The sequence below is a fragment of the Stegodyphus dumicola genome, chromosome 3 (genome assembly GCF_044657685.1).
Source record: "Stegodyphus dumicola isolate Sdum_Otavi_A_Nest chromosome 3, ASM4465768v1".
Lineage (NCBI taxonomy): Eukaryota > Metazoa > Arthropoda > Arachnida > Araneae > Eresidae > Stegodyphus > Stegodyphus dumicola.
The window spans coordinates 118,228,199-118,243,339 of NC_140770.1; the positions used below are offsets into that span (position 1 = coordinate 118,228,199).

The 15,141-nt window shown below is 34.1% G+C and overlaps 1 protein-coding gene across 4 annotated transcripts in view; it reads left to right on the forward strand.

Moving 5' to 3' along the window:
• Window positions 1-15,141, forward strand: part of LOC118205150 (neurocalcin homolog) — a 173,256-nt gene that overhangs the window by 132,424 nt on the left and 25,691 nt on the right. Inside the window, exon 1 of one of the 4 annotated variants that reach the window (XM_035377439.2) lies at window positions 4,665-4,777. The exons of the other annotated variants lie outside the window; for them this stretch is intronic. The gene's annotated coding sequence lies outside the window, so the exon portion shown is untranslated. Of the gene's footprint in view, window positions 1-4,664; window positions 4,778-15,141 lie in introns of those variants that run through there. 4 annotated transcript variants of the gene reach the window in all.

Consider the following 15,141-nt stretch of genomic DNA (forward strand, 5'->3'; position numbering starts at 1 on the left):
TGTTATCATTTGATGTTTTCCCATTAATCTCAAGCACAGGATATCATTTAATCGGAACTTAATATCTCCCTTATTCTATCATACAACAATTAATAATTTGAGAAGTTCTGATAATAATTTGAGAAGTTTTGATTGATTGTAAATTAACTTCGGCTTGAAAGCCAGGCATGATCATTAAATAATATCGCTGAAAATTGGACTTTCTTCTTTGTCATTTGTAACGCTTTTTTTATTAATTTATGAATTGTTAAAATTTATAGCGTTATTGTTTTTAATATCTATATGCAGGAAACTAGTATATATATATCATTAAATGGCATTTTAATTAACAATTATAATTTTTAATAGGATCTATTTTAAAACTGAAAAGCAAAATGTCTGATTTCTTGTGAAGTTCTTCCTGGTGGTAACATTCATGTTCTTTAGTTTCTTATATTACACAGATCATGAGTTCCTTTAAACATTATATTAAATTTATGTTTTTCAAAATTTAATGTTCTGTCATGTTTTGAAACTGAAACAATTAATTTTAACAGTAACTTTTAAATTGATTCTTGATCTCAGATGTATGTGTTATTTGCAGTCTTATCGAGGAAAAGGAAAATAAAGGTAATGAAAAAAACCTTGGATTTTAAAAAACGGAAAAATAATTTAATATTAAAATATGTTCTTCATTTAATTTTTGAGCTCGTAATTTTCATATCTTTGATCCCCTCAATTTTGAGCCCATAATTTTACTTTTTGAAGAAATATAAAATCATTTGTTGTTTTCTTGTAACTGCTTTTTCACCAGAGGTCTTGAATATTGATTATATTATTTTTATCTGAAATATTATTCAACTTCCTTAAATTAATATTATTTACTTGCAACATTCAGTTTTGATCCCCAGATGTTTTTGTTAAAGATAGTGTAATTGGTTGTTTTTGTCATATCTTACGTATAGCTTTGCCCTTGTTTCTTTCTAACTTATCTGAGAGTGAAATAAATTTAAATATAAAAGGTTCTTTTGCAATTCACCTTATCCTGTGTTATCATTTATGCTTTTTTCAAAAGACAGTTCATCAGTGTTTTATTGGTACGGAAATTATTGCTTCTCAGATACAGAGCTGAACTAAGATGTAAATTTATATTTAGATGTGCTAGGCTAACACCATGTTCATTTAAATTTTAAACTAACTTGCAGCTAATTATTTCCTAACTTGTTAATTGGCTGAAAGATTTTATATGTATGTTAAAATTATATAGTTTGTATGTCGTCGGCTGCCATTTTGAATGACATATACTGGCTCCGCCGTCAACATGTTTCACTGGGTTATTTCGTATGTACCAGACAGGATCTTCAGACTATAAAATAAGACTCGTCGATCTTTCAGGGTGCAGAATAAATCGCGATTAAGCACAGAAACTTCTATTGAATGTGTTCACAAACATGATAAACTGAGCTTCTAACTGCATCACAGTAGTATTTGTGCACATAGCTGTTATTAGTATATAGGCACAAATACTGCTGTGGTGAAGGTGCTTACTGGCAGTTTGTGAGTATATTTATTTCCTGTAACTATGGAAATTTCTCCTTAAAGCCGAGTGATAAATTACCACTTATTCTGACGGCTGTTAACGAAATATAATGATCACCCTTTGCTGTAATTGTTCTTGGACATTTAGATCTTGCCATTTTCGAAGAGTTCGCCTATTCCGTCACCGATTCTTTTGTCAAGAAATTTCTTTGGACCACACTATCAGTTTCTATTAACGATCACTGCATTTGAATTGCTTTTAATGTGTAAATAATCGTTTTGTTGTAGGTTCGAATAATGTACTTTTGAGACACTATTCGAAACCAAAGTTTCAAGAAACGAAAGGCACCAATAAACGTGGCAGAACAAAGGAGTAACTTGAAAAACTTCGTTTTATCTTAGTCTGGTATTTAAGCATAAAACATATGCTAATTAGTTTAACCTTTTGTATGATGCCGATTGTTTAATTTTAATTGGACTTACATGTTTTACTGTCGGGAAAAGGCGAAAAAGAGTGACGTGCTTTAATGTCGTCAAGGTGACATATTCTGGCTGGTTATTTTAAGCATTCACATGCTGGATACGGATAAAAATGGCGAATGGCATAAGTAATATCATTCGCATGCTGGATACAAATAAAAAAGGCAGAAAGTAATGAAATTTGGAAAGATGGTATTTCATGTGGATGATGATGATGTGAACTTAATATGCAAAAATGTTTCATAAGATTTAGTTTTACTATGGCGTTAAAGTTAGTGAATTGTGTACTATTTAATGTGGTCTTTTTAAACTGTTTTCAAAGCAAAGCAAATAAATGTCTTCTATTTTTTTTTTTTTTTTTTTTTTTTTTTTTTTTTTAATTTTTGTTAATTGCTAAATTAAATTCCGACATAAATGAGGTTGATTTTTTTTTTTTTTTTTTTTTTTAATTAAAGTTCTTAACGTGAGGCTTTTCAAAAAATGATCTAAAATGTTTCTTCTGCTCTAAAATATCAGAATTTATAATCATATGTTATCTGCAGAATTGCCCCAACCCAAGTTTAATGTAAGAATATGCAGTTTACGCAACTATTGCTTTATAGATTTAAATAAACGCATTTATCCTGACGATTCGATAATTATGTCCGATCAAAGTATACAATGAGCCATTTTTTACAAGGTAGAGATAAGGATAATAGTGATTGAAAATTTCGAATTTTATATTCGAATGGTTGTTTGTTGTTTGAATGGTTTTTGAGTATGTTTATTTTTTTGCTTTCAATCTTGAACTACCGAAATCAAAACACGTACGTATTTCCGGAGTGAATTCCACTGTGTTCATTTGCATACTGTGAAAATCACTTTTCCATATAGTACTCATTGAAGGTAAATGATTTACTTTCTAATAATTTTTTTTCCCTTTGAAAAACTACCAGTGATTTACATCAGTAGTTATTAACATAAGGGAATATTATTTTGCTGGAATCTTTAATAAGTATGGCACATGAATTTATTTGGAGAGGGAATGCCAAATCTTGGCACAAACTGAAACACAGCTAGCTTTATTTATTTATTTATTTTAGCACAGAATGGTTATTAGTCTCAAAGCAGCATTTTGTGACATCTCACTATAAACGGCGAATCACTTTTTAAATTGTTGCCAACGGATATTATCGCCCTGTAGTATATTTAAAGAAATTAAATAATGAAGAATCTGCGTGAATGTATGTGTGTTTCTCCCATTGTGAAAAATTTTTAACAAGCAAAACGTTAAAAAAGTCCCTTTGAGCGTAATATAAAATCTGAAAGTTTTCGATTTTTTTTTTTTGTTTCTTTGTTTCTTCTTCTTTTTCTTCTTTCTTTCTTTCTTTCTTTCTTTCTTTCTTTCTTTTTTTTTTTTTTTTTTTTTTTCCGTCAAGGTATGGTCAAATTTTTGTATGCACTTGGTTTTTATGATCCAATTTTGCATTAAAAAAGTTGTAAAATGAATTAATGTCTTCAAACAGCTGTTTTATTCGGCTTAGTACCAAATCAGCTTTTCTCAACTCGGCCTTGATAGTTTTATTTCCAGCTGAGCCTCCGAGGAAAAGTTTCAGCAATCTGAACTGTAACCGATCTAGATGTGTTTGTTCTCTTATCCCATTTTTTAATACAACTTGTTTTTACACTCTGCCTTTTTCAAATAAAGTAGAGTCGCTACTTTGAATTCAAAACTAGTAACTTCGTTTGATTTATTCGAGAGAAATGGAAATGAGTCCTGAGTTGGGATTGACGGTCACAGAATATTTCTTGTTCAGGCTAAATTAGGAAAAGACTGAAGCGGGATATCACCAGTCAGTTCCGGTAATTCCTGCTTATTTAATGCCAAAATTTCGCAATAGAGTGCACACTTCGCTTTTAACGAAGAACTGTGTGAAATTTAATCAGGTCCTTCTCTTCTTCACTACTAAGGTTTTTAAGAAAATTTACGACTACAAGAAAACCGAATCGTCTAAAATACTAAAAATTTACTGGAAACAATTACATATTTTTGAATTTACTAATAGTCAAAAACTTTCTTAACATTAATCATCATTAGCTTAGATGCAGAAAAAATGCGATCTTCATGTTTAAATTGTATCACATGAAGGGCAGTTTTGAGTTGTAATTGCAGCTTAAAATATTTATAATCCACAGTTCAATAAAATTGTTTTATTGTATGTTTTGAATTTTAATTGCATTAACATATCTTGCTCTTAAAGATCTTGAATAAATTAGAATTCTTTAGACCAAGTTGTTGGGAAGGCAGAGAAGGTTTGCAAAAACAAATCCCCCCACTTCTATCGCATGTTTTGAAAGTCTGCTGTTATAAGTGATATTTTTAAAATGTTGATTAACTTGCAGATTTTTAAAGTTTTTTTTTAAAGAAATCATTCAAATTTTGAAACTTAGTTCATATTTCAAATTCTGAAAAAGCTCCAAAAGGTGTACGAGGAATTTTACATTTACAGAATAATCTGCAGACAGTTCCGGAAGAGTTTCTTTTGAAGAATTTAAGCAACAGGTGTCATTTCAGTCATTGTTATCCCATTCATTCTTAAAGCGCTGTTATATGTCAGAAGTTATGGTCTGTCATAAATGCGAATGCACAATAGCTTCGATTCATCTTCGTGTCATAGTGAGATCGATCAGATTGTCTTTGGTGCGTAACTGACGTATTGCTTGCGTGTTCGCGTTTCCAGGAGCGTGTCGCGTAGGCTTTTGTCGGGTTTTCATTAAGTGTTCCCAATGATCTGCTCTGGTAAGTGCTGTCAAGGGCATTTCTATTCCTTCTTCAGCTTAGTTTTTCTCCTTGGCCATTTTTATATCCGGTGCCCGAGATATCGTTGGCTTACTGCCCATTCCCGCAACTGTGGTTCGACCAGTTAAAATACTTCTTTAAAGGGGAGCTCATTTGCTATTTGATATTCCTGTTTTTTATGGAAAATAACAGCTTTTACGCAATTGATTTTATGGAAAGTCATGGATTTACTTTCGTAGCAGCAGCTTTTCACGCGTTTGGGGTCTGTCCGCTGTATATTTGAACAGATTTCTTTCTTAGGCATTTATTAATTGTAGTGTTGAGATTAGAGTGGTTTTGTATTGCAAGGTTATAAAAGCAACTGAAAGATTAAGATTTGTATCTTTGGTACATCTATTAGTTATAAATATGGGCGTTGCAGCAGATTCAGTTTGATGGCACATTGGTCCCAATATAAGACGATATTTTTCTTCCTTTAAATTACTACTGTAAACCATATATGTCTTATATGAGCAGCCAAATATAAAAATATATGAGAATAATTTATCACTAATATCTTAACTATTACATTAACAAAAGTGTATTTACTTAGGTGTACCTCAAAGTGTGGTATACAAGCAATTATTTTCTAGAATACCTTTAGTTTATCAAGCCAGGATAATAATCATAATCTACCTGTCATGCAAGTTTTTTTTTTTTTTTTTTTCTTAACTTGTGAATATTGCTTAGTGAGTTGTTAATCGCACAAAATTCCAGAAGTATATATTTAAGTTAAATATACGACTAAATTCTAGGAAATATTTAGCAGTTTTATATGTGCGAGTGTAAAAGTCCTTAATATTTTTTGCTGTTTGATATTTATTTATCAATATTTTACCATTGGAATATAAGTTTCGAATATATAGGTGAACTTCCATAAGCCGGAGCTGAAGGAGAACTGAAAAAAGGAGGGGAGGTAATCAATTAATCATGAATTTGATTTGCCGAGAAAGCATTAATTTCGAATTCCATTTTAACATCACGTTCGAGATTCTGTTGTATTAGCTTGCTAATCTTTAAAATCAGTGAAAATAATATGCAATTTAGTAGCTCTAAAAATATGTTTTTCTATACCCGGTGTTTAAACATGTATCAAAATATGAAAAATAAAGTTACTGTAAGATATCTGCTATGAGCTTCGATCATGCCAAAATTGGAGGGATTAAAAGTTCGATTAATTAAAAATCCGAATTCTCGAGAAAATTTAGCTTTAATTTCAAATTCGATGTTTAGGAGAAAATTTTGATTAACCGTAGTTCTAATTATGTAACATTGGTATACAATGAATTTTTTGTTGTTGTTGTTGTTTTTGTGTGTGTGTGTGTGTGATTATTCCTATTTCATTCCTGTAACATTCATATGAACCATATAAAAGTATAAGAATAATGTAAATGTAACACTGTGTAGGTTTCCGTATTTGACCTTGTCACTCATCGGCACATTTAACATTTGGTGTCAAACCAGCATTGTTTTTGTAGCAGACAAAATATATCTAAATAAACTTTAAGCAAAGAACAAAAATTCGGAAGAAAAATTGATTTCCAATTCAAATTTCTTTAAAAATTCCATTTTTAGTAAAACTTTACTTGTGTTTTGAATCGAAAATACATTTTGGCTTAGAATAATAAATTTTATTTTAAATTAACTGCCATTTTATTAAGTATTTATGTAGTACGTCAAACATTATGTAACGAGGGAATTAATTAATGATTAATCAATGAAATAAAGTAATTGTAATATAGCTAAATTATATTCCTGTTGTCATTAACACGTAGAAATATTTGCTTTTACAGTATGAATATTAAAAGGGTGATTTATTGTTGTCTACGATAGGAAGTTGCTATTACTAAATTTTCATTAAAAGTGTCAGTCGCCGCTGTTGGTATACAAGTAACTGCCAATATGATTTAATGAAATGTAGTAGTATTTCCATTATACACGCAAGGTTCAAACATTAACATTCTTTAACCCAAACTTCAGAAATAAATTTTTTATAAATAATGGCGTCAGACGCTTTTTGGCTGTTTATTCGCTTTTTATCGTACCTAAATCTCTACATGAAAATTGCGCGCATGTTTTCAAAAATCTTTTTTTAGGTAAATAAATACATTTTTGTTTTAGTACAGGAATATCCTCCACCCAGAACGAAGTCCTTACAATATCCTTAACTGCTCAATGTTTAAAAATATTTTTGTTTTATTTTCCAGTTAATGGTAGAAAAATCAATATTTAGAATCATTTATTTGTAACCTCCAAAGTGTCTGGTATTGATTTTTGATCATTCAATTTGAACATTAAATGAATATTGCTTATGAAAAGCTATTAAACTCCCATTAATTCTGTAAGTAAGGTTTTAGTCTCAAAATGGAAATTTTTTTCTTATGAAAAATGTGTCATATGATATAAACGTATCACTGACGAGATTTATTGCCGCAGATTATTTTTTTTTTTCTTCTGTAGAATAGCATTGATTTCCCAGATTTGGAGCTTTTAGTGTTGTTTTTTTCGAACTTGTGGTTCCCTCATATCACGAAGACTATAATTTACTTCAATAACTATTCTATGCTATCAATGAATTATATATATTTCTAAAGAGCTTCTCGTAATTGTAATAAATGTGTTTTGAGTTAAAAAATGAGGTAAGTATTACGCAACTTCACACATGTGCCAACCATTATACGGAGTCAGATGCGCTACCTGTCACCAGTCATCACCACAAATTTAGTATCGCAAGATTTCTTCGAGAGAGGCCAACAGCGAAGCACATTTTTACACAGCATGAAAGTATGCGTGGAATTTTTTTCCTTTTATATTTGAGCACATTCAGTTCGTATGAGTTCCACGAAACTTGTTATACCTGGATTTTTTTGTAACAAATAAAAACAAATTTTTGAAGATACTGCAGTTTCAAAAAGCAAACTTTGTAACATATTAACGTAATTTTTTTATGAATGCGTACAATGTTTGTAAATATTTGTCTATTTAATCTTTTGTTTATTGTAAAATAAGTACATTATCGTTAGAAAAAGTTGAAATTTTCCAATATGTTGACACAAAAACTCTTAAGGTAGCATTTTCGCGGTGATGCATATCCATAGTCGTGAAGCGTAAAAGTTGTTGCTTCGTTTTGGCATTTTGCGTCGGACGGATAAATGTCGGTTCGCTTTTCAAACTGTTGCCATAAAATGTTAGAGTTCTGCATTATATTTGAAGAAATTAAATAATGAAAATCTGCGTAAATGTATGTATATTTCTCACATTGTCATAAAATAACGGTACATAGAGTCATCGAATTTTGAATAACGTAATCCTCCAACGAATATGAGCATGTGGAAGACCAAATTTGAAATTTGAAATTTGTTTTATGATCGATTTCCTATTTTTTAAAACTTTGACGAATTTTTGATTAACAAACTCAAGGATTTCAAAGCGAGCAATGGCAACGTTGTGCAGAAAAAACATTTTTATCTCCAGCGCGTGAGTCTCTGTATCGGAAATTCTAAAGATATGCTCGTTTTAAAACTATTTTGCGATATTGCTGTTGCACTGGATCTTATGGTTTAAGTGCGAGGAACATGATATTTAATAAAGAAAGGTAACACACAAAATGTTAAAAAACGCCCCTTTGGACGTAATTTAAAATCTCAAACATTTCAGATATTTTTTTTTTTTTTTTTAAAATCTTTCCTTTGCCTATATCCGCCACAGGACTCTGCGTGAGACGCACAGGGCTTCTATTTTACTCAAAATTCGTCCCGTATGATTTGATATTGCTTACGTTTTAAAGTGTTTCTAACGGAGACATGGTATCGTCACTGAAAATTCTTATGATGTACCTTTCGACTGCTTTATCAGCCTTTTTCTGTTACGTGAAAACTTGCATCCAGTTACATTTTGCATAAATTTCTCGGAGAAAACTGGGTGAATTTTTATTTCTGAAAATATTTCTTGCGCAGTCGGCTTTGTTACTTATCACGTTGTAGTTATTTCTCGTGGATCTCATTTCTTGTAGTAAGTTCTCAACATCTATATTACCAAATTACTAGCCACTGGTTTTGTTTAGAGACTGAATATGATTGATAAAAGAAAAGTACTAAGTGCTGAGAATCTGTACTTGTAAAAATCCAGTTTGGCATTAATATCCTTCAGGTTGAAGTCATGAGTAGTTACCACTTTAAAGTACTAAGAACGTTAAACAGAATGCAATGCAAAGCAAATGTAACGATCGAAGCTCGCGAAGAGATCTAACTCCGGACTAAAAACTGCGACCTGACGCTCTCCTCGGGCTTATATAGTTTTTTCTCGACCGCTGAGAAATCTCAAGTACCTTCCATTTCTCGAAATTACTGACATTAATATACGGTTAAAGTTACATATAAGAATCGGAAACAGTTACACTTACATATAGGGATCAATTTCAGTTATTCAATAACGCTACCAATTACAGTTATACAGACACTTGACCAAAATGTTGCCAAATGGTCGCCAAGTTTGCCGACTTTTGGCGATTTCTCGACAAATTTGGCAACTGGCAATATCTTGCTGAATTGGTGATATAGTTATTTACCTTCAATGTTAAATAGACTATTCTCTGTAACCTTATTTTTCCGCCAGAGCTTCGCTCTTTCAAGCATTTCACGTTTACATTACACAAAGATACTGCAACTTCACATATAATTTCACTAAAATCGTTTACACGTATACAAAATTTGTAACTTTACCCCTTCCCTGTACCGGGCAGTACAATCCTTGGACAGGAAGCCATACTTACAACAATTTACGGCAAATTTGTGCAAAACTAAAAGAATAATTTATGTAAATAACATACAGCAAATCAAATACTAAGTCAATAATTATATGCATGGATTTACGCCGCCCAGACGGTATAATGATTAAGAGAGCCTGACTGCGATACCGAAGGGTCTGGGTTCGAATCCCGGAGAAGGCATGGTTGTAACTTTCTGTCTCTTCATCGGAGGCAATGGTAGCCCACCTATTAGGTGCCTCCATAATAAAGAGACCACCCCCACCTGGCCTTAGTATAGATTAATGGATTCTGTTACAAAACTGTAATTGTTCACAATCTGCCTTTTGAAAAAGAAAAAATGCATCGATGTACAAATTTATACACAAATAAGACAATGTTCTTAGTTTATTTTTTACATATGAATCATATTTCATCATATACATTATAACGACTACGTATAATGGCCATAGTAAGGCCCTAGCCTGCCGTAACGAACGATTTTAGGCTTAGAATTTAATGACTTACGGATTCGAACTACGATGTCGTTCAACCTGCTTAGGACTGTGTAAGGATCATCCCAGGATGGTTGTAATTTAGGAGAAAGTACTTTTCGGCGAATCGGATTCCATAACCATACCTTGTCACCTTCGTTGAATCGATGTCCTATAGCTCTCGTATCGTATCTGGTCTTCATTTGCTCTATCATCAAGATAACTCGCTCCCGAGAAAAGTGCTGTATCATTTCAGATTGAGTCTGAAGCTCTTGAATGTACTCTTCAGGCGATGAAGGTTGGAGGGCGATAAAACAAAAGATCACAAAACAGAGATAAGTCCCGATCGAAGAGCATTTGGGATAAAAAACAGCCGGTAGTCTCGTGGACAGCCGTGCGATAAGCCAGTAAGAACAGAGGCAACTTCTGTTACAATCCTGTTGGTTTCTGGAAACTACAAGCGACAGGTTATTAAAGATGGTTCTCGTAAACCTCTTTACTATGCCGTCTGACAGTGGATGTAAAGGTGTCGTTAGAGTTTTATCTATGCCGAGTAGTCTGCAGAGTTCTTTAATTATAGCTGAGATAAAATTCCTTCCTTATATATATAATATATACCGAAGAGGCGCTATTTCGAATATTTATTGAGTCCCAGAGAGCCCAATATTATTTTGTCGTAGGACTGTAGAACGAAATATCCTGCTAAATAGATTTCCTATTTAAAGACATCATGAAAACAATTATGGGTTTAATGTCGCCTTCTTCAACTGGTCTTTCTTGAATTCGTTATCAATCTATGGGTCTCATCAGCTGATTTTGAAGTTGTAATTTGACCGGATCAACCACCTCGTATTTCACTTAGACACTGGATAGTATCGGCTGCTTTCTTGGGAAGATTTTCTAAACAGGTCATCGTCGTTTCCGTGTGATGATCCTGTCCGATGACACATAGTGATGTCATATTCCTGGAGTCTCTGTTGTTACCTGCCTATTCGGCGTTCGAGATTTTTGAAATTTAAGAGTTAAGTCAACGATGATGTGTGGGGAGTAGGAGTTTTCTGCTGTAGAGGAAATGGTGGAAATGTTCAACGCTTTAACTAGGGCGAGCAATTTCGCTCTTTAGATAGACATTTGCTGCATAATGGAGTTTATTCTTGAAACAGAACAGTACGCACACTATCATGCCTCGCATCCGTATCAAGAATAAATGGTTGGTCGAGCTGAAAAGACGTCAGGATTGTTGCAGAGGTTAAGCCTCCGTCAGTTCGTTGAATGTATCATTAGATTTTTAGTCCGCAAGAAATTTTGCTTGCTTTCTGTCAGTTTGTGAAGGAGTCTTGCGTTGGAAAAAAAGTTCTTCGGCGGAGATGACATGTCCGAGATAAGTCACTTCCTGTCTGAGCAATTTACATTTGGCAGGACTCCTCAGATCAAGCATCGCAAACCACTTGCTTCCAGAAAGAATGTCCCGAGTGTCATAAATTCTAGAAAAAAGGTAGGCGTCTTTCTTCGTGATGTCGTTCAATAATAATAATAAACGCAAAATCTAGTTAACTGGCTTTCTTTCTGACCAGGATGATAGGAGAAACCCACGAACTCACTAAAAGCTCAAATACATTGCTTCTTGCATGTCTTTTAGTTTTCCTACCTATTCCTATTTAGCAATCGGTAGACGTTTTGGATGTTGCTTGATTGGTGGATGATCCCCGGTATCATTTCTATGTTGTGTCAAACTGGTTCGACCTACTTCAGAAGACGAGCAAGAGAAACATCTTGAAATTCTTGAATGACACTTTTGGCAGTATTCCTTTCTTCATCACTTAGATATACACTACACAAAACAAAGGGGGGGGGCAGTTTTATATCTCTCGCTCTATTAGGCCGATTGACAAAATTCAAATTGCGTTTTTGATGTCTCGAAGAATAGGATATATATTAGATATATATAGCACTCTTCTAACATAGGTATTTTGACACAAAATCGGACTTTTTCTGAAATACCATACCATTATTTTTTCCATATTTGGATTCTACGATTCAAATTATGCCCAGATATTACATTTTGTAAAATTTGGTGCGAAATTTACGGAGAAATTCGAAAATTTATATTGGCGAATTTTTTTCAGTTTGGCCAAGAATAGTTCACGTGGCGAACGTTTTAATATATGGCAACCAAATTTTCCTTTTCTTCCATTATGCTGGAGCGGAAAAAAAGCACCTCGTTATTACCGTTTTACATTGTGTATGAGTCGGAAAGAAGTCACATTGGTTCTACTTTCAAATAATTTTAGCAAAGTGTTTAAACCATATCTGATGTTTTATCGCTTTCAGCAAATATGCTAAATTTCAAAACGCGCCAATATATAAATTCACGTATATCTTCGGAAATTTTGAATAAAATTGTAATTAATTGCAGGTATGCTTAGAAATACGTCTACTTTAAGATGATGGTAAACATGCTGTAGATTATAGTTCAAATTTGTTTTTGAAAAATTTATAAAAATTATTTAAAAATACAAATTTTAAAAATAAATCGTAAAAAATGGGTGAATTTTATTTGGAATGAACCTGAATTTCGAAATGTGAAAGGAAGAATCAAATAAGCTTAATAAAAAAGAGAGATTAATCAATATATACCAAACTCAATTAACGTTGAAAAGCTAACATTTTGAGAGCTAACTTTTTAAAAACTACTCGTGCGATTCTTACAAAACTTGGTAGTTTGGCGTAATTTGAGTCGTAGAATTGAAATATGGGGGAAAAAAAAAAAAAAGTTCAGAAAAAGTACGATTTTGTGTCAAAATACCGATTTTAGAACAATGATATATATAAATCTAATACATATCCTAAGTCGCGCTTTCGAGACATGAAAAACGCATGTTTAATTTCGTCAATCGGCCCCGTAAAACCAGAGATATAGAACTGTCCCCCCCTTTATTTTTGCGCAGTGTACATTCTGCAATAACTCCGATATTAAGCTCTCCAAAGATGCAGATATTAAAGGATTATTGGGTCTAATGCAGATCACTCGTTACGCATGGTCACTGGGCAGGTCTCGTCCAGTGACCATGTGTGACGAGTCACTGGAGTGCGTTTAATAATACAGGTCACTCGTTACACAGGGAAAAAAACTACGAAACGCGTTTCGTGTTTCTCCTTATATAAAGAGCCAATTTCTTTAAAAAGTTCTCCAGGAAGGCATTCCTCTTCTTAAGCAGATAGCTCTAGTGTGCTTTGCCGTAACCCAATAAACCAACCAACGAACCAGCCTTGGATTGATGTGTTTCAAATGTAGTTTTGAGATTCCTTAAAGCATACATGGAACTAACAATAAAATTACGAAATAAAAAAGTTTTCGAAAAGTTGGAAAATTGCAAATTAAACTCATATTTCACAGGGGAAGAAGGAAGATTCTTTTCTCTCTAAAATGGGGATTAAACTTCCCGCAGTTTGCTTTCGGGTGAACTCAAAAGGACTTGCCGCCCCGTTTTCTTGAATTATCGTTCACTTGCTTAGTAAAGTGAATCGGTTCTTTTAATAAGCTCGCAAGTAAACAGCTTATTCAGACTTTCATCCTTTAAGTGGGTCGAAAAAATTAGTACCAAGTTCGCTTGGGGACTAAACACCGGGGGTCTTGCGACAAGCTGACCTCTTGCCCAGGGCATATCCTGATGCACTCCAGGGCCAAAGGTCAAGAAAGCAGAAAAAGGGCACTTCAGACCTTGGCCCACTAGGGCTGTTGCGCCACTGAGTTTAGTTTTTAATTAGACGGTATCTAGTAAGGAGGGACTAAGTAGGGGTAGGGACCGTGTGCATAGAAGGAAAAGAAGCACGTTTTAATTTGCCAATTCCTAAACCGCCGGAAACCTATGCATCTGACTCGAGGGTTACTAAATACACTATAATATTGTTACGAAATGTACAGGTAAGATGGCTTCTCCGCAAAGCTGTTTCAGGGTTGCCATAAAATGGCAAAATAGGGCACGGTTGCCACATTTGGCGAGAAATCGCCCATTTGACGACAAAATTGGCGTTATACCATAGACGGTTGGAGAACCTTCTGGAACGAATTCTTACCGGTTTAGCCCAGAATGTTCCCGAACACAAGCCGAAAGCTATATAAACCCTGCTGGTTCGCAGTCAGTTACTGTGTGTGCCTCGCATAGAGTGCAAGTTAGTTAGTATCGAGTTGGTGTCTCGTCTAGCGAGTCAATCCCTGCGAAGTCGATGGAGTTGACAGCCGGGCAGCGAGTGCCGAGTGGGTCGTCGAGTGCATCGGAAGAGTCTCGTAGTGTATCGTGGTTAGTGCATCGTCGAGAGAGCGCGTTGAGCTCCGGGAACGACTGAACCGAAAAGTCAGGAGCTGTGCTCATGTGTCGTCGAGTGCATCGCGAGTTGTAGCGTGGAGAGTCTTGAGAGTACGTAGAGTACCGAGAACGACCAAGCAGAGTCGGGAGCTGTACTCCGGAAAGCAGAGTCAAGTGTTTTGCAGTAAACTGTCTCCACCGTGATAGCCTGATAACCTAAAGGCTGTGTCGCTGATCGTGTCAGCGTGTTTTTAGTTGTTTATCGACGACTGTAAAACGTGTTTTGGAGCTGTCCTGACAATATTGTCTAAATAAAGTGTGTTTCGATACTTTATCAAGTGTCGTCGTTATTCACCCCAAATCTACGAACCTCGTACGAACGTGGCAGAAGTATAAAAAAACGCATCAGTATTATACACTGACGTTTTGCTTAATGTCATATGTTGCATCTTATGCAAGATGTCCTGTAATCATTTCTGTACAGTACTTTTCTGTGACATTCCTGATTAAGAGCAATGAATGGCACTTGGTCTTTCAGCCATTGCCTTGTTGTGGTGGCTGCTTATTGTTTTTTCCACTGATCTGTTCGGTTTTACCTTGGGTCGGAAGCCTGGTCAGTGACGCATAACCATAACATATGACTCGGTGCACCCAGTGTTTCATATAGACAGCTATCACATGATAAGTCAAGCCACATTAAACGATCTAGTGAGAGACCTAGATTTTCAGAAAAATAAATAAATAAATAAAAATAAAGCAGAACTGTTTGTGTTCAAGATT